The following is a 20,386-nucleotide window of genomic DNA, read 5'->3' as shown; positions in this document are numbered from 1 at the left end:
GTCCAATTACCATGATTAACTCAGCGTTCACATGCTGACTGAAGAAAACAGGCTAGGAAATGAAATATGAAACTTACTGTGTGAATTAATTGCCGCAACCCTTACTCTTCAAAATATTTGTGACAAGTGGAGTTCTGGTTCTGACGCTGAAGGCAGTTGGCCTTGATTGGATCGAATTATGCAGCTATTTGGAGAGGTATAATCAGAAAAAAATATAAGTTTAAATCGACATATTGTTTAAAGCATTAAGGCGCCCACATTTTCTTAAAGGATGGTTGGGAAACACGGTCGTAGAGGCTGACAGAGAATTGATTGCACATTACGAGGATGACCAACAATTGGTGAAAATGTCAAAGTTTGCAGTGGACAGTGAGATAAATGGTAGTGGCAAGCGTACAGAGGACACTGGAAGTCTCCACAGGAATATAGATAAGTTTCATGGTTGGGCACCGGTTTAGAAGTTGTTGTTAAACGTCAGGTCATTTGATATGAATAAGAACATTTGGACTATTATATAAACGCTGAAAAATTGCAGAACCCTTCTGCCCTGAGGGACCTGTATGGTTTTCTACATTAATCACAAAAAAAAACTGTTTGCAGGTGTGGCAGTTAACTGAGAAGGTACATTGAACATTGTCCATTGTTGCTAGAGGGATTGAGTTTAAAAGCAGAGAGGTTATAAAGCAGGTTTAAGTGGTCCAGATAGGCCACACCTGAAGTACTATCTAGAAGTTTGTTCTGCTGACTTACGAAATTATGTATTGGCACTAGTGAAATGCTGAGGGGCTTGACTAGTTTGAATATGGATTGGAGAGAGTTGGCTTCTGATGGGTGAACGAATTGTCTCGGCCTAAAATAATTGGATTTCAAAGGAATTAGTGGGAATTTACATAAATATATTAAAAAATTAATGGGAATAGATAGGATAGAAGCAGAGAGTGTGCAAATCGTCAAAATAAGGGGGAGCAGATTTACGGCTGGTTTGAGGAGGAACATCTTCTCCAAATGGGTTCTGAATCTCTGGAATTCCCTGTCCTCTGAGGCAGTTGAGACTATACCGTTAAAAGCTTAAAGTCAAAGTTGCACAGAGTTTTGACCAGTAAAGAAGAGGTTAAAGGTCATCATGAGTGGGTGGGTAAGTGGAGATTGTTTTTCTGGGAAAATGTCAGCCAGGACCTTGTTGAAATTCAGAACAGGCTGGAGGGGTAAAATGGCTTATACATGCTCCTGGTTATTTTGCTCTTACTTTCATATGGTGTCCCGAATCAGAGTTAGACTTCACAAGACGGCAAGAAGATAAATGTTTGTCTGTTCCTAACGTGGGATGAATTGAAAGCGTTTGATTTGATGTCACAGCACTGCATTCAATTTGCATTATAATCATGAAAACATAAGATACTCCTTCTCATCAATCGTCCCGCCACTGATCACTTCATACTCACTCTCTGTGCCCCAATCAAGTCATCCTCTGTTCCACTACCCATTCCCTCCAGTCGTGCATAGCACCTCTGATATGCTCTGCTAATCAACCAATGCTCCACAGCTATTTACAGCAGCGCTAAAGCGCATTCCTGATTGCAGAATTTTCCTGTGAGCAGAGGGCAAATTGAGATGTGCACGTTGGCGCCAGTAAAAATATGAATCCGGATGATGTGTGCATTTGTTTGTGAGTTTTGCCTCGTTGCCTGTGGGCGGAGGTCAATGTAAAATTTGTGAACTGCTTTGAAACGTATGGGCCATGCAAATATAGAAATGAGTCATGTTTAGTGCAGTCCTCTGTTTTTTTCCAGAAGGCTGCCTCTGACACCCAACGTCAGGAGAAGTTCATGTTCCACCCATCTTGTCTCTGATCGTTCACTAATCCTCATTCCTCCTGAGAGGCACCGCTCTCCTCCAAGCAATTAAATCGCTGATTGTTACCACATACACTCATGTCATCCTCTGACATCTTCTTTCTCATGCTGTTGCCATTCTTGTGAGTATGCTTCATGCTAATATCTGCTCACAGGCATAATTCTGTCCAATTTGCATAGTCCATAGGGATGAGGGTAATTTGACATCATTTGAATGAAATACCCTCGCCGTACTATAATAAATAATTTAATTGAAAAGCATTGACATTTTCAAAACACTCCAGGCTCAGAATCTGACAAACGAGCCGTCTGGGACTCCTTACTGGACCCTGATGGAGCCGACTTGCAACTTAGTGCTGATCAAGTCAGGCAAAGCGCCTATAATAGGAATACTTTCTGTTCAATTTAGTGTGCTTGATTATCTTCTTTATTACTTAATGTCACTGGGAAATATATTCGTATGCACTTTTTGGCTTACAACTAATTTGATATTTTGCTTTTCATACGGAAGTGGAACGATATCAACCTTATTTTTTTAATATTCATGAATACATTATAGATTCAAAGAGTCGTAGAGATATTCAGCATGAAAATGGATCCTTCGGTTCAAATCAACTACGCTGGCCAGATATCCTAAATAAATCTAGTCCCATTTGTCAGCATTTAGTTCATATCCCTCTCAACCCTGTCGATTAATACGCATTACCATATGCCTCTTTAATGTTGCAATTGTATCAACTCTACTGCCAATTTCCATTGGCACCTTGTTCCATAGATATACTACCCTCTATGTGAAAAAAATGTTGCCCCTTGGATCCCTTTGAATATATCTTCACTCACTATAACCTGCGCCCTCTAGTTTTGGACTCTACGTTTTGGGGGAAAAGCTGTATATTTATCCTATCTGTACTTCTCACGACTTTATAAACTTCTATCAGGTCACCTCTCAGTCTCCGATGCCCCAGGAAAACTAGTCGCAGTGTATTCATCCTCTCAGTATTGCTCAAGCACTCTAATCCTGCAATGTCCTTCGAAGTCCTTTTGAAAACATTGAGGTTTCACGATGTCCTGCTTATAGCAGGGAGACCAGAATTTCACGCAAAATTCCAATTGTTGCGTCTTTTGAAATTGGTAAGAAACAGTTCTAAACCTGTGACAATATTAGAAAAAAATGAATGAACATTTTATTATCTTTGTCCATTTAATCGTTATAATCCCAGCCCCCTGCTAAAATTCAAATTCGGTGCTCCGTCACACTGAACTGTCTTTTTTATATACACTGAATCACAAACAATCAGATAGAGAGAGTAAATAAATCAATGTTGACGTTTGTTTCCTTGACAAAATAACAACAACTGCTCTGAGTTCTACGTCCTTCTGCATTATATGCGTACTGAATTAACCTGGATGAGATTTACTACTCAATCATTGATCTGCAGTTCCATTGTCACATGGAAATGCAACAAATGCGACACTACAAAAAAGACAAACTAGATTATTTTGATAAAATTACATTCCATAAGCCAATTGTCAGCACTTTGTTCTAATTCATATGTCGTGTCAACTAAAGCCATAGAGTCACAGAAACATGTCATTCAGTCCAACCAGTTCAGTACGACCATCATCCCAAACTAAATTAGTTCTACCTACCTGTATTTTGCCCATATCTCTCAAATATTTCATGTTCATGGACTTATATAAATGTTTTTTTAAAAGTCATAATTGAATCCTCATCCATTAATTTCTCTGGCAGTTTATTCCAAACATGAACCACTTCCTGTGCAAAAACAACTGGCTCTCTTGTCTTTTTTTATAATTGTTATCCTCGTACCAATAAAAAAAATCTCATACATTTGAAACCCCCTCCCTAGGGAAGAGAGACCTCCATTTCACCTCATCTATGCATGCATTACTTTCTAAACCTCTATAGGTACACTCCTCAATCAACTACACTCCGGTAAAAATAACGGTCCAGCTTATTCAGTTTCTCTGTATTGTTCAAACTCTCCCTGCCTGGCAACATCAATCGCGACATGCATCAGTTAACAAGCCATGATTGCAGAAAAGGCTTGAATGAACGTTGCCTGAGAACAGAACTTGCATTTTCTTGAAAGTCTGCAGTACTTTCTGGTCATCTATGCAAAACCTTTGAAAGATTGAATAATACTGACGGGGCACACCTTAGCCCCGACGGATGAAAAACAAGATTTTCATCTCTTATTTTGCATTGATTTTGGCGGGAAGCATTCATTGTGTCAAGTCCGATAAGAACTAATGGAAACCTCTTACAATCCAATCTTCCCAGGTGAACAGATAGGATATTGAGTTTTTCTCAGATCATTCAAAGCACGTTTGGCAACAAATGTCACATGATCTTTATCTTTTATGTTTATTTAAATCTATTTCTTCCATCTGTCTCACTTCAAATCATCTATCACAGAAATAATGCGCCACCTCAAAGTTCCCAAGTGGGCATCAATCCCCACAGTTACTGAGAAGTGCCATAGCTCAATTTGTTGACCAGTACTAGCGTCAATCTTTCAAAGCCTCTGACAGTGAAGCTTTATCCTTAATTCTACATTGATCTCATCTTTACCTGATGCATCTCCAACTCATCTCTCCCTCTCAACATCTGTTTCTATTTTTTTTGGGCACCGTCGGATCATCGATATTCATCACAAACACATGGACTCACGCATTTACCTCACATCCTTACATGTTAATTCATGCGAGACTCCATCCAATTCTACCAGTTTCCCTGATCCACCATATTGGTTTTGATGATTTCACATTCGTTAGGGGACCTCAGCAATGCCCATCCTTTTCCTGAACTAAGCAATACACGCTACCATAGTTAAAAGTGATCTCGTCTGTGCCCAACCTATCTTATTCATTAAACCTGCAATCCCATCTTCTCTGTCCCAACAATAGTAATGTCTGCCAGACCTCACTTATCACTGAACCAGCCTCCACATTCAATGCTTTATGAGACATTATTTTCTTTGATTCGAACAGAATGCCGTAACCAGGTACATATTTTTCTCCCCTCGCAGGACAGTTTTCTCCTCCTCATTCACTTCCAACAATTCAATGCACTCACACAACACTGTCCATATATTAGGAGAAAAATGCAAGATCTGGCTATTTACTCCTTCGGAACCATTAAAATCTAAGTTGAACATTCCAGGTGAAGCAGCAATTTACCTGCACTTCACACAATCTAGTCTACTGCATTTGTTATTCACAGTGTGGTCTCCTCGACATGGGGGTAGAAAACGCTGACTTGTGACTGTTTTGTAGAACATCAATACCATGTCCAAAAATAAAACGACCTTAGCTTCCAGCTGCCTTCCACTTAATCACCCGATCGTGTTACCTGGTCAAGATTCCTGTCAGAGGTCTGCTAACTGTTCCAGCAAACCTCAGTGCAAGCACAAAGATCAACATCTCATTTCTCATTTGGGGACACTGCAGTGCCCAGAACACAGCATCGTGTTTGGTATCTCTAGAGTTTGATTTCATTGTTTCATATTTTGAATCGACCCCATGCCATGATCTAGGTATGACGTGGGTTGCTTTCAGCAGAGTCTACCCATTCTCTGCTATTCTAAGCCCTTATTATCAATTAATCAGCTTATCTTCTGTTCTGACCTACGGTCAATAATCTCAATCTTTGGCAACCTCTTTAATTCTGTTTCTCTATGTGGTCCATCTCCACTCATCTGTTCACCTCCACGATACACCCTCTCCTCGAAACTTCTGTTCAATATAAATAATACGTTTTTGCAGCTACCATCAGTTCTGGCGAAGAGACGCTGAACTCAAGATGTTAAATACGCTATCTCCCCACACATTTTACCCGACCTGTTGATTTTCGATGTCAAAACTGTCTCTCTTTCCCTCAGAACGATATGTATTGCAGATACAATTGTCTATGACAATATTAGTCATTTCAAGTGTTGCAAATTTATTGTAAAACAAAAGTTCCATCTTCAATCTGAATAAGGCATCTGTAATGTATATCTTTTTCTTCATTCACTGTGCTGAAAAGCCAGTATTTGTTATCCACTCCTCACTTCCTTTGCGAAGCAACTTCCCCTCAGAAATAACATCACATCTTTCTTTGAGTTCATGTCATTCAACTCCTGACCACATTGCAGATCGAGTTCAAAAGGACCATAAAGAACTGCAATAAGGAGATGAGCTGAATGTGACCATGTTTGCCTTCAATGAAGCTGGTGATTGCAAAGTATTGGAAAGTTATGACAGAATTACAGGATATAGTATTGTTGGGGAATTTCTCCACTCTTTTCAGCGATGTATATAGCTTATAGAATTATGACAATTGTAGTTCAATGCAAAGATTTCAGATCTGGGGAAAAAAATCACTGCAGTTTGAATGGAGTCTTACAGATTCTCATCAAAGTCTGCATGCTGCAACAATAACTTTCTTTCTAGTATGACATCAAAAATGTAGAGGGTGCATCATATTTGCAAAATATTAATTGTGTGTCATCAAAATTGGTGACAACCTTTTTTATTTCTACCGAGATTTGCACAAGAATTCAAACTTGATCTAATTATTGGCAATGAAACTGAACTACTCAAGTCCAATGTAAGCAACAGTTCCAGTAAAATATTAAACAACAAAGGCATATTTAGTGCATAACTATTACATTTTTTACCCGCTATTAACCTAAATCTTTCCTGAATGAATTGCATTTATGTATTGAATTCAGCATCAGGTCTAATGTTGCGAATTCATTGAAATATCCTACGCCTGTTGCTTCTTCTTTCCTTGGGGGAGGCGGTATGTCTTCTCACTTCATTATTAAGACTGTTAAATTAATTGTATGGATTTATCCGTTTGTCAAACTGTATTAAATTATGAAGGCATTGACAGGAACGCAACCTTGAGTTGTTTAACAGGATTGCATCACTTTAAAAAGACAGTTATTTCTCAGCACGCAACAGGGAAAACCTCAGGAAACAGTGCAATTAATTCACTTTATCAATGGAAACTCACAGATCCAGAGCTGAGCCGGATGGCGTTTAAATGATTGCCACAGTTGATAAGACAATAAAGACCCAAATTTCACATTAGTCAATTAATGGGATTACATTTATTCAGTTACCTGGATTTGCATAATCTTAAAGTGTCATATATTCTCTCAGAAAGCATTACTAAAATTAACTGCCATCATTCGTACCTTAGTTAAGTTTTATTTTGGCAATAAGTGAAACCAAACGTCTTTGTAAAATAGAAATCTCCATGGGTATATCACCGCCCCCAAACAAAGGCTCTTATAAAGTATCATTTCAAAATTTAATTTAAAGACTCTGAATTGAACTCGGAGAAATGAATAACTTTGCAAAGATCCTAATAGAATGATTTCATACTAACGGGAAAATATACAACATGATATCAGCCAGTATTAGCATTCTTGGTAGGTAGCTGTGAGGTGTGACATGTCGAAATATATGACAGAGTATTCTTTCATATTTTCATTAACTTTTTTTTCTTGACGAATAATTTTAAATGCAGACCGGGCAAAGGCCATGATCAAACGGACAATCAATGATAACATTTTGTTGAATGTTGCCAATTACCTGTATTGTTTATTTCTTTTGCCTCAACTGGAAAGGAAAAAAGAAGACGTAAATTCGTTTCAACTAAAAACTTTGCTCAAGTATCAAGTTATTTCTATTTGCAAGGGAATATGCTGCTTAATCAGGTATCAGTGATGGAAACTATCAGATGTGAGATATTACTAGGTGTCTGTTTCAATAGTGAATTATAGTGTGAATATGCATGATTAAATCAGTGAAGCAAATTGGTTCTGCATTTATAGTGAAAGGAATTTATATTGATGTTAGCGTGGTTATATTTATCAAAATACACTCAAAATAATTACACATTTCCACGAAGAAAACAAATGGAAAAGACATTGAATATTTAAAATCCATTCAATATTTTGCAGATTGGTTAGATACTCCATCAGGATGCATAAATGCAAAGGAAAGTTAGCAAATCTGTTTGTTGATCCCACGCAGCAAAAATCTCTCAGTTCTGTTGTAATTATAATAAGACCATTTTTTTTTTCATTTGAATTAACAGCAATCAATTTGATTGTGAATTCTGTTGTAATGCTCCAGAAATGAATCTGATCGCTTCACATTACATTGCTGCTATATGTTCTTTTTTTTAAAAAAATGGGCTCTTCAATGTGCAGGATTTTATTGTGAAATGCAAGTACAGTTATAAAACAAAAATATATTGAAATTCCTCCCTGTCGTACAAGGACGCATTTGCATTGTCGATGATTAGGGGAAACAAATCAGGATTTAAAGGCTAGTGCTGCCACTGCAGCCTCATTCATTGTCGTAAAATCTGCAATTTGCTGTTTCATTGCTTGACCCATGAGAACCTTAATCAGTCATTCTTTGATTAACATGACAATCCTCAGAAGAACTTCATCTGAATTTTAGGAATTTTCTACACTATGCCCCATGTTCTGCCTTATTTTAGTTGACATCTAAGTGAATATGTGTGGTATATATGTCTTTGACGTAATTTTCAAATTCTAATCATCTGACCTGAACAAAGTACATGTCTCTTTTACTTTCTTTCCCTCGCAGATAATTTCTTTGCAATTCTGATCATGTCCCAAGGAAATTGTGGCCTCTCTATCTGCACTACTTGCTACCTGGTTGCCATGGCCGTGGCGGAAATGCTGGTCATTTTCTTTGAAATTATGCTGTTCCAAGTCAGTTATTATTATTTCCCCTGGTCCTTCTTGGAACTCACCCCTGTGTGTCATATTAACACTGTCCTGCTTTATGCAGCAATAGACTGTTCTGTGTGGTTCATAGTCACGTTCTCATGTGATCAGTTTATGGCCATTTGTTGCCAGAAACTGAAACAAAATTATTGTACACAGAAAATGGCCGTACTGGTAATATCAACAACATGTATTCTGTTATGTGTAAAAGACATCACATTATACTTTAGGTTTGAAACTGGGACGATAGTTGATAACGTCTCCTGGTTCTGTATCGAAAAGCAATCCTGTTATACTGATCCCACATGGATAGGATTTACATTATTGAAACAATTCTAATCCCTTTGATTCCATTTTGTTGCTCAATGCCTTGCTTCTGAGTCAAATACTCATGCGTAAAGAACTAAAACAAAAGAGTAAGGGAAATAATCCCCGTGAGCCAAAGATTGATAACAGAAGACAGTTTTTGGTTTTACTTTTTACTTTATCAAACAGCTTTTTAAATGCTGTGGTTTTTACATGTATTAAACATCTTACATTATAACGCTTCAGGAAATACTCTCAAAAAATACAACAATCCTTTATACAGCTTTGAAGAAGTTGGAGTAATGCTGATGGAATTCAGGTGTTGTATTAATCCCTTTATTTATATTTTGACGCAGTCAAAGTTCAGAGAGCAGTTGAAAATAATGACAAAGTATCCAGCTGCAGTAATATTTCGAATAAGGGACAAGCAGAACAAGTGAAAGCAGAAACGAGGAGGGTTCAGCTGTTTCCAGTCCATCAATTTTATATTTAGCCTGAATGTACTTCAGATTCCTGCGAGGGATAAATCGCCTATTTGTTGCTGATTTCAGTTAATCAAGAGTGGTTACCTCGCGTCGTAACAGTAGTCACTAGCACAGTTATATCAACCTTCTGATGAAGACCACACTCATTCACAACAGGACCGTTTAAAACTTTATATAACAATTGAAGTGGCAATGCCGCGATCCAAATATGGATCTATACAACCACAAACAGACAGGGAAACAAGAGTCAAAACATTTCTATCCTGCGTGCATCGAGTCTAGAACAAAATGCATGTGGGGTGAGTTATCAGGCGATGAGGAGATGCTGACTCTACCTGCAATTATCCACTGATTACGTCCAACTTAGTAAGATATGTTGCTTGTCTCATTTTCACGATACATTTTTCCAAACGTTGAGCAGGACATGAATCAGATTCTTTAACTACATTGAGATGGAGAGGTGTTAAGTATAATATAATTGTTGAGTGCCATCCTTTTTTGGCACTTTTACGTTCCCTGTGACTCACTTCGAGTATGCCACCTATAAGGACGCTTTCAATTTTTTTAACATAGCTTATTACAGACGATTAAACCCAGAAGGATTGTGTTTAGTTGGTGCAACATATCCTGGACCCAAATCATACACAATCAATTCCCTACTTCCCAGTTTGTTTTTAACAATCTTTGAGAACTTTCTCATTCTTCATTTAGTTTCAGGAAAGCAAAGTTCAGAATCGTCTGGATTTGTTTTATTTCCCGTTTGAATTGTCATTGTAGTGAACAACTTTTGTTTCATCTTCTGTGTCAAAATACTATTTGAACATACCCAAATGTACTTATGAGTTTTCTGACTCTCTGCTATTCCTTTCAAATAGGGCCCTTCTCTTAATTTCCTTTCAATTTCATTAGACCTGCTATGCATTAGCATTAATGGTTCACTTCCCACTAGTAGTAATACCGACACATTTTCTCCATTAGCAAAATTACATATTATCGATTTCTTTCTATGTCCTTTATTCATTACATATAGTCTTACTTATACATAGTGTCGAACCAACTTACCCACTATATTTAGTCTCTCACAAACATTTGACACATAGTCCAAATATATAGTCCATAATATCGGAATCATCAATTTCTCCTTTTTTAATTTCTGTGAGCATCTTACCTCATGCCCAAAACCAATTCAAATGGTCTAAATTTAGTTGATGCATTAAGTGCATTCTTAATTGCAAAAACGATTAATGGAATTTCTTTTTCCAAATTCTCTGTATCGTCTTGACGAGAGACCTTCAATATGGACTTTAGAATTTAACGTCACTTTTCTCATGCTTCCCGAGATTCCGGGTGGTACCCCATGGATTTGATTTGTTTAGTCCTAAACTATACACAACCTCCTTGAATATCTTTGATGTAAAATTTGTTCCTTGATCAGATTAAGTTTCTGTGGGTAGTCCATACACTACCAGACCATTAAAAACTTTTTTGTAATTCTACATAAATTTAGTTTCCTTGCTCCAAAATGACCTGCTGTTTGCGACTCATGTGCATCCCACAATACCCTCTCTCTGTAACCCACTGCCTCTTTGATGAAGTGTCCAATTTTCATCTAGCTAAATGTGATGGTTATATTCTAGGATATATTCAGATTGTTTGCCTTTGTGTGCTTTTTCTTAATACAACTGTTTTTCTTTGCATTTTTCTGTTTAGTTAACGTCGCTAAATTAAAAATATTCAATTAGTACTCCACCTGTTCATGCTTTTTTATTAACCATTTGATCAGGGATTCTTTAGTTAAGTGAATGTCAACTTTCTTTTTTTTAATTCCCTGAAATCTTCTCCTGCGCCTGGATAATAATGGTACCAAACTTTCACAACAACTTCCCAGGCATACTTATTGAGGCACCTCAGCTGACTGAATTTCCACTGGATTTTCAACGACAGCAGGCATCACTTGAAACTGTAAACTACACACATCATTACTGAGGATAAGCTGCACTTCTGAATTAGAGAAGCCATCTATTACTACTTGTCCACTTTTCAGCGGCTCTCTAATCTCATGGCATTACTCTTCTCTCCTTGGATTACACATATTACCCCGTGTTAGGGCAACACTCCTTCTTAATAAATTATCTGCTCATATCTCAATTTAAAAGATTGACTTGTTCCCATATTTGTGGAAATCTTTATTTATTTAACTGTTCCTCCTCATAGACATGAAGCATTATTATGCACGCCAATAAATAAATGAAAGAGATTTGGAAATTTCTGCTCAACCAACTCAGATATCACACGACAGCGGGTTAACATTACAAGATTTCGGGTGCTACCCCTTAATCAGGTGAAATGACGTTCCTCCTGACGTCGAAGAGACATTCACAAAGCTCGGGATGTTAGGAAACTTGTTGGACTACAAACTGGTGTATGGTGACTTCTAACTATGTTCATCCCAGTCCAACATTGACATCACCTTTGTAATCCACCTTTTTCCTCTTTTCCCATTTTAACAAACTCAACCAGGTTATCCTGTTATACTACATATGTCTTACCAGTGCTGATATTGTAAAACACCAGCACTTCGACTTCATGTGTCCTCCTTTATTACATTAAATTGGCTGAGGTCCTCAAGTCGCCTCATCACCCAAGGGGTTTCGTTGGTAATGTGTGGTTAGCTGTTACTAATATTTTCAGTGGAATCTCATTTTGCCTGAACACTTGAGGATTTCTACTTTCCTCAATTTCTATTCCTCACAGATTGAAATTGATATCGGACAGCAAAACCTGATTTATGAAATGACAATCATCTGACATTTCTGCTGCTGATCTTGCAGTTTTAACACTCTGCTCTTCCAGATCAGATCTTATAATTTCAGGAAATGAAGTTTTAAACCTCTCGAAAATGACTTTCTCTCAGACCATCATATGTCTGATCTATTTACAGTGCCCTAACCCACTGTCAGAGTTACTTTGGTCCTTTCAGACTCTAAGTACGTTTTACCAGGGTCTTTCCTTCGATGCCACAAGCAGTAGTTGCTGGCTTCTGCCACTATTTCATATGCTGTTATGATGGCTTTGGTTTTCACCTCATTGTGCATACCAAAATACCTATACAGATACTGATTCAAATATCTCACTTGCTCTACCATCCAACGTTGTTTGAAATAACAATACAAACATGTTTGGTGGAAAAATCATTTAGTTAGACACTTCCTAAAATGAAATTAATATGTTGTTATGTTCGTCTTAACGAATATCTGCATGGTGTGCATGTACTTAAACAGATTCCCATCAGGCTTTTGGTTACGTTGGCTCTGCTCTTCGTCACTGTCTTCATCATCAGTCCCATCTTTAAATGTTACCATTGGCTTCAATCTTTTTCGTTCCACGTTCTGAAGTTAAAAAATGTTCGTTTTATTTCGTCCTTTTCTCTATTTCTCACATTCTTCTGCTATTCAAACGTAACGGAAACTTTATTTCATTTTGATTTTCAAGCTGATTTGATTCACTTGCTCTTAGTTCAACCACAATTATCTCTCACTATTTTAGGCATGCATCTAATTAACATGTTTCATTTTCCATTCAATTTTCGCCACTATGAATTATTCGAATTGCTTTTCTGGCTATTGTAACTTGAAAACAAAGACTGCAATTATGTCACTTCCCCTCTCAAGCATCAGCAACCGTAGCATCAGCTTGTCTGCCAATTCCGAAAGCTTTCCCTTACTCTCCATCTCAAAAGCAACTAAATTAATTCCTCCTCATCTAGGAATCTCTTATCTGTTGCAAGATCCATAATGAGAAAGGGTCCACCCTATTTAAAACAAACGAATTCGAAATGGCTGCACTCACCAGTCACTATCCATGTTTGCGATACTTCTCAAAACAATCTAGAATATAGAGCATTTTATCCGGACAAGGGCCCCAATTTCTTATAGGTAGGAAGCACACTCAACATATCTCAAGCATGTAGCATAGAAAGGTAACCTCTTTTTATGTAAAGGCAAGTGTAAGATGTTATGTTCCAAATGTGAATCAATTGGTTGAGTACTACACTTTATGTGAAAAAAAACTATATTCTAAAAACACAGATGAAATATAAAGTAAAAATAAAAATAAATTGGCAGAAGCTTTACTCTGTTGATTATACTAACCATTGTATGATTTATGTGATCGTCATCAATTGTTCCAATTTACCAGCATACCACAGGCAAGGACTCCACAAAATCAATTTCAGCAAAACACATTTTCCCACGTAAAACCTTCTGTGAAGGAAAAAACAACACTAAAGGAAACATTCAAGCTGCTGTGAATGAGGCAACCGTCGCTGACAGACAAGTTTTGGATGCTTTTAATTCAAAAGAAAAAACAAACAAAGTGGTTAAGATCGTGGCATTTTAATCAAAAGGGGGAAAAAAAATCAAACAACATGGTAAGATTAGTGTGAAGTCAGAGCAGTAGAAGCGTTACTGATTGAACAGATGGGAAGCTGAAAAGACCATATGCGGGGAGATGAAACAGCGAGGTGAAGTTAGTTATCATCACTAAGGGGACTGTGCGTGGGAAGCTGAAAGGGCAGAAGGTGTATAAATCACTCGCATCGGATGGATGATACCACAGGATTCGATAGAATAAAGCTGAGGAGATTGCAGAGTTTTGGCTGGTAATCTTTAAGGAATCACTGTAATTGAGGAGCGTTCCAGTGGTCCGAAAATAGCTCATGAAAACGCCTGATAAAAAAAGGTAGGGAGGCACAGTTCAGAGAAATATTGACAGTTTAGCATGATCTTCGTTGTTTATTAAATTTTAGAGTCAATAATTAAGGATGACATTGCATAGGAGTTTGGAAGAACATCGTAAAATAGTACGGATTCAGCCAACTACATCAAGTGAGATGATATCAGACAAATCAGATATAATTCTTTGAGGAAGTAAAAGCAAGTTATACAAAGTATAGACAGTGCACATGATCTATTTGGAATGGCTGCACATATGGCTGCTAAATTACGTAAGAGCCCCTCTTGTTGGGGACAAGATATTGGCATAGATAGAGAATTGTGGGGCTGACTGACAGGAAGCAGAGGTTAGTGATAAATGAAATGTTTCTGTGCTGGCAACTGGTGAACAGTGACGATCCAAAGGTTTCAGTGTTGGGACCACAACTATTTATACAAACAGATCAAGAAACTGAGGGCTCTGTTGTTCATTTTACATAGCTTGGTAGTGTCAACGAAGTGGGGAGATTGGAGAAGGAATTGCACAGGCTAGGAAAATAGGCTGAGACGAAGCATCTGAAATACGGTGTGGGAAAGTGTGAAGTTATATTCATTAGTAGGAAGAAGATGGGCGTAAAATTGATTCTAAACATGGAAAGGCTTCACAAATCTGAAGAATGGAAGAATGAATGTCAAAGGTACAAAGAGATTTATGACAAATATTAATTGATTTTGATGTTTATTAGTGTGCTCAAAACCGTAACCATCAAAGGGGATGATTGACAATAGTCGAAGTAGATTTAAACTGAACCAAAAATGTGTGTGTTGTATAGTGTAAGCAAGGGCAAAGGAAAATAAGGCCCCTAATCCAAGTAAGCGCGCTTCAGCAATTTTAAATGAATGCTGGAGAGTTCACAAGTGAATTATTCATTGTATTGAACAAACTAATGAATCGTGGCAATATGAATATTATTATTGTTTCAATGATATATATGTAGAAGAGATAACGGATGGTAAAGTAAGACAATTCTTCGTCTCAATTCACAAGAAAACCAACTCCATGGAATTAAAGAACTAGAATATTACCATTAGCCACTCGAAGAAGATAAAACAAAAACAACAACAACAAAGCCTCCAAAGGGATAGAAGAGAAAATACTTGGAAATTAAGTTACGTTTTGAACAGAATCGAAAACAGTCTTTGCAGTTCATCTCTTATTTTCTAGTTCGTTTGAAATGTATGATATTTCTCTTCCTTATCACCAATGGAACCCTCATATCAGCCTTCAGAGAAGCCTTAGCTAGGATTCTCAAGTCACATTGAGATCATATACCTCTTTCTATGCATTTTGTATTCAGCTACCGAATATCTTGAGAAGAGTGCTTAATTTTGTGTCAAGATTTCTCTGTAAACGTGTTCCATTGAGCTTGTAATTTCAAGTTCCTGTTACATTTTCCTTCCACTTTTCATTATTCATTGTTTCATTATCCATCCAGCTCTCGTGTTTTTTTTTTCGCGTATGCAATAGTTACTTTTCTACACAGACATTTTCAAACATTCATACTAGATTATTTTTCATTCCGAGTTTCAACAATCTTTTAAGATTTCATTTCTGTCACATTAATGAATATTATCGAATATCTTTATTTTTCTGCATGTTTGACTGTGTACTTACATTTACACAGTGCAACACTCCTCCCTCAAACATTTGATAGTCTATCGATTATTTTAAATTCCTATTTGTGGTTTCCTTCGAAAACGTTCGCTCCCAGCTGAATTTGAGTATATCTCAAACGCAACCAAATTCGGTCAGAGAATTTGTGTTATTGTTCGAGAAGGAATTTTAATTTTCTTTGCAGTAACAGCCATTTAGCCATTTTTCTTCCTGGTTTTAGTCTCCTATATTCATGTATGAAACTCAATAAAACCAGGACAAAGAAGATGACTTTGACTGTTGGAGGTAATAATTCCAAAAATTGTCAGATGTACTTTGTCCTCTTGCAAGATAATAACCTTGTTTCTGGCTACAAATCCGCGTTATCCAGTTCGTAATAACTGTGTTGTTACTTTTTCTTAACACTGTAATTGTTAAGATTGCTGAGCAACAAGATTGATTTTTCTATTTTTATTCGTGGTGCAAGGGGAGCAAATAAACCCAAAGTCTACTTCATATGGATTGGGGATCAAAACAATGAGTCTTCAAGGTATCCTGGGCTAAGTTCCAGTAGTCAAGCAAAGAGATCTAATCCCGTTTACTCTGCCATCTGACCAGAAACACTTACTCAGCAAACGCCACACTACTGATCTCTTGCCACAAAAATGAAACGACTCCTTGATAGCTTAGGTTGCTCTTATTTAATTTATTTTGTTTCAGTTATGGATAAGATCTGTGCAAGAGAGTTTGATCAAATTAACTTTATCTGGTGCATATTGTTTTGGACCTGCCAGCGACTGTCAGATTACATGAAAAAATATTGGAAGTACCTAATTACTTGTTGTATAATTCATTCTAGTTGTCCAGTTAATTTATAATGCATCGCATAAATAATTCTGTGTCTGTCTTAAATACATTTTCTGGTTTAAAAACATGAAAAAAATCAAAGCTTTATAATGTAACAAACAATATTTAAATGTTCACTAAATGTATGGCGATTAGACTTCAACTCTCAGTTATGCATGTCTGAATCGACCTCATTCAGACCACTTATTGAGTTGTGAAGAACAAGAATAACTTTGCAACTGCATCAAATTTCATCCATCGCCTTCCCGTTTTCAGGATACGTTCTACTAAATTATGTTTCTTCCTATTGGCGAGTTAATGATTCAAGTTAATCTACTACATGTCATATAAATGAAACAGAAGAGACAGGGTAAATAATTAAAAGCAACATCAATTATACAATATAAGAAACGAGATAGCAAACAATTAAAAAATAAGTCACATTCTGAAGTCATGGGAAATTTGACAATTTCAGAATAAAACAGGCACAAGCTTGCCAGAGGACTCAATCAGAGTTGCAGTCCCAAAATGAAAAACGAATGCTTAAATATAAAGAAAGAAACAAAGAAGGAGTAAGTCAGCTAATGAAAAAGGCTGCAATTAAACTTTAATTAAGAGTTGAGTCAAGAATCTGTTAAAGTGTGCATGTGAAAGACAATAGCTTAAACAAAACTGCCATGTCAATTTTGACCACTGTACACGTTTTCATTATAATTTAATTGAACATGTACTCCTCTTTTACTTTGACATTTTTTATGTTTTTCTCGGCAGACAAGCTGGAGGCGAGAGGAACACAGCAAGCCAGGCAGCATTAGAAGGTGGAACAGTAGAATTTTGAGGTATAACAGTACTTCAGGACCGGGGATGGGTTTTAGGGCTGCTCAAATTAAAGGGGGTGAGGGAAAGGGTGGTGAGATGGGGATAGGTGAACACAGGTAGACGATACAGAGAAAGTGAAGACTGCAGATGCTGAAGATCAGAGTCGAGCATCTGTTGCTGGGACAACCAAGCAGTCAGGCAGCATCGGATGAAAAGGAAATTCAATGTTTCAGGCATCAGCCCTTCATCAGGATATGACGATATGACCCCTATGGCCGATAGAAGGAAGTTGATGTCTGGAATGGAGGGTCGATGAGATGAATAGAAGTGAGAATGAGGGTCCGTCATTGATTGTTTTTTTTATATTAATTGACGGCCCAAACAGTTTTAACTCCCATGATCCTATATTTCAAAGAAAAGTGCTTGGCTCTTTTATGCCCAACAGGCCAGATCGCTGATCGTTTCCTGCTTAATTCACATATCAATTCATTACACAACATTCAAATCATTTCTCGCATCATCTCAAACATACAAGTCCAAATGATTTTCAAGATGCAGACCATCGACTGAGAAGTCAGAATGCTAAGAGAAAAATGTGCTCCAAGTTTGAATGAGAGATTGTCAAGTCGAGATTACGGTCTGACTTTGAGATATACGTGTTGCAGAAATTTCACTAAAGATAAAATATACACTGAAATATTATGGCGAAAGTGCTTATCTAAAGGTACTTCTTCAGATGCAGTCGTTAGTTTTAATCTCCATGGAATGAAAATGTGATACCGACAATTTCACTCTTCATCCAGAAGTTTGTAATTAATTGTATTTTACATCTTAGCTTCAGCATAAGAATAAGTTCTGGCAAAAGAAGGAGTAAGTTGCAACAGATGAATGGGTCATTGGATACCGATCATTTCAACTTTGCGTTACAAAACGTTTGCCATCCTCTCCTTGCTCTTATTGGTGTTCCTGGTAAGTATATGCATCGAACTTTTTTCAATAAAAGATACTCAACCGAATAGCCATTCCCATTGCTTTTCGACATTAAATCAAACTAATAGATTTATGAACTGAAATTATTACCTTCGGTCTCTTCCAAAGTTTTATTTTCATTTATTTTGATTCATATGTGCTATTGCATTCATTTTGGTCTCAGGAAAAAAAAACAAATCTTCATCTGTAACACTTTCTTCAAAATGGTGTCTCCTTGTTGTGTTAAACGTTTTATGGATTTAAAATCAGAAATCCGATCTGTCAGTTGGATACGACAATGCCCAGATTCCTCTGCAATTAAAGATTCAAATTAGTGATATGAATTGTCACAAAGCTGATCCTTTTATTTAGAAGCTTTTCCTTTTCTCAAGGAAACAGTGTCTTTTTTTCAGAAGGGTCGTAAACAGATCCCGGCTCCAAGGTGACTGGTTTGGTAGAGAGATGAAAATGGATGTGAAGATGCTTTTTGTTTATATGTAAACAGATGAAACCTCAGGCCAACGTGGTCATGTATTAGAAGTGATCTGTGTGATGAAAGGGGAATGGTCAGCTCTCCAGCTGAACAGTTCAATCCAGACCTAGTTAGGAGAGCCACAGTGAGCTGCATGGAAACAGGTTGCGAAAATCTCTCTCCTCCTGCACTTCTACCTTCAATCTGTAAGCATTTATTCCATTTTAATTTTTTTTATGCGGTTTGCTTATTGTGACCGTTGTATATAATCGGAACACTATAATTAAGCCTAGTTTGGATAGACTGAGTTTAGGAGGAGTTTGTTATGTTGTTCTTTGTGTTTCATTGTACAATTTTGTGAATACATTTTGTCTGTTTTGAAACGTGGTAGTCAACCGAGCTAACTTACCTCAGGTAATTTTCACTGTACACTTACCAAAACAAATTGCTAATTTATGTACTGGGCTGCCTGCTTAAGAATGTTTTGAGTGGTTTGCCCTAGTCCATAACAGAATCATTAAGAGGGTCTGGACATCGACCTTTAACTTCACTTCAAACTTTCATCTAACCTTATAAATAATTGGGTGACAGCATTGTCCGTTTACATTCACTCATTTGTTTTCCTAGTTATTTAACTTGCTTACATCCTTGTTATTCCATATGGCTATTTTGGTTGAAAGTTTATTCTTTAGAACTGCACCTTTTCAAAATTCCATGTGCGATAATTTATGCTGTGCAATCAAAAATCTCCTGAAGGTTAGTTCAAATGATTTCCCATGAAGTACGCATGCTGGATAAGTTTAATAAACTCATTTTTGTCGATTTAATTCGGAATTCATTCGCAGTTTATTATTTCTAGATATTTGGCATTAGCCAAAATAAAATTGACTTGTCAATCAATAACTTCTGGGCTTAAATTTACAATTTTTAGAGTCAAAAAAGAAACCCACCATTTGCCAATCTCTGTTTCTCTATCTCACAGCACAAAAAAAGGCTGCGAGAAAATGTGTAGTGTCTCTGCAGTATGACTGTCACGTACTTTCCTCTTCCACACCCCAAAACGCACCCCAATACGTCCATCATTGTTTCGTTGTGTTTCGTTAAATCTTAGCAAAGGGAAATTATCGAATATCTCCTCGTTATCAATTTTGTACTCTTCTTGTGACTGAATGCATACATCCATTAATACCGCAAACATGCCCTCAGCCTTCAATTCAATATTGTCTTTTGTCTCCATAGATGTCCCATTTCTGGTTTACCGATCTTGTTATATTCATCTACTTATAGAAAACTTTGGATTTTCCCGTTATCTTTTCTGCTAGTCTTTTTACATGTTCCCTCTTCACTTCTGATACGTTTATTTCAACTATCTCTTAACATCTTTTCCCTAATTTAGTTCACAATTATATGTCTGAACTAAGATAGCAGAAGTACGTGTTTTTGTTTTCATGGTAATATCCATTTCATTGTTCGTTGAAGAGCCTCCGA

At 37.0% G+C, this 20,386-nt stretch overlaps 1 protein-coding gene across 4 annotated transcripts in view; it reads left to right on the top strand.

The window, feature by feature from the left end:
• LOC122541318 (netrin-G1-like) overlaps nt 1-20,386 on the top strand; it is a 910,622-nt gene that overhangs the window by 637,056 nt on the left and 253,180 nt on the right. The gene's annotated exons all lie outside the window — the stretch shown is intronic.

This window comes from Chiloscyllium plagiosum, chromosome 37 (assembly GCF_004010195.1).
Source record: "Chiloscyllium plagiosum isolate BGI_BamShark_2017 chromosome 37, ASM401019v2, whole genome shotgun sequence".
NCBI classification, from domain to species: Eukaryota; Metazoa; Chordata; class Chondrichthyes; order Orectolobiformes; family Hemiscylliidae; genus Chiloscyllium; species Chiloscyllium plagiosum.
The sequence above is the reverse complement of the archived record's forward strand: the minus strand, read 5'-3'. Positions and strand labels throughout refer to the sequence as shown.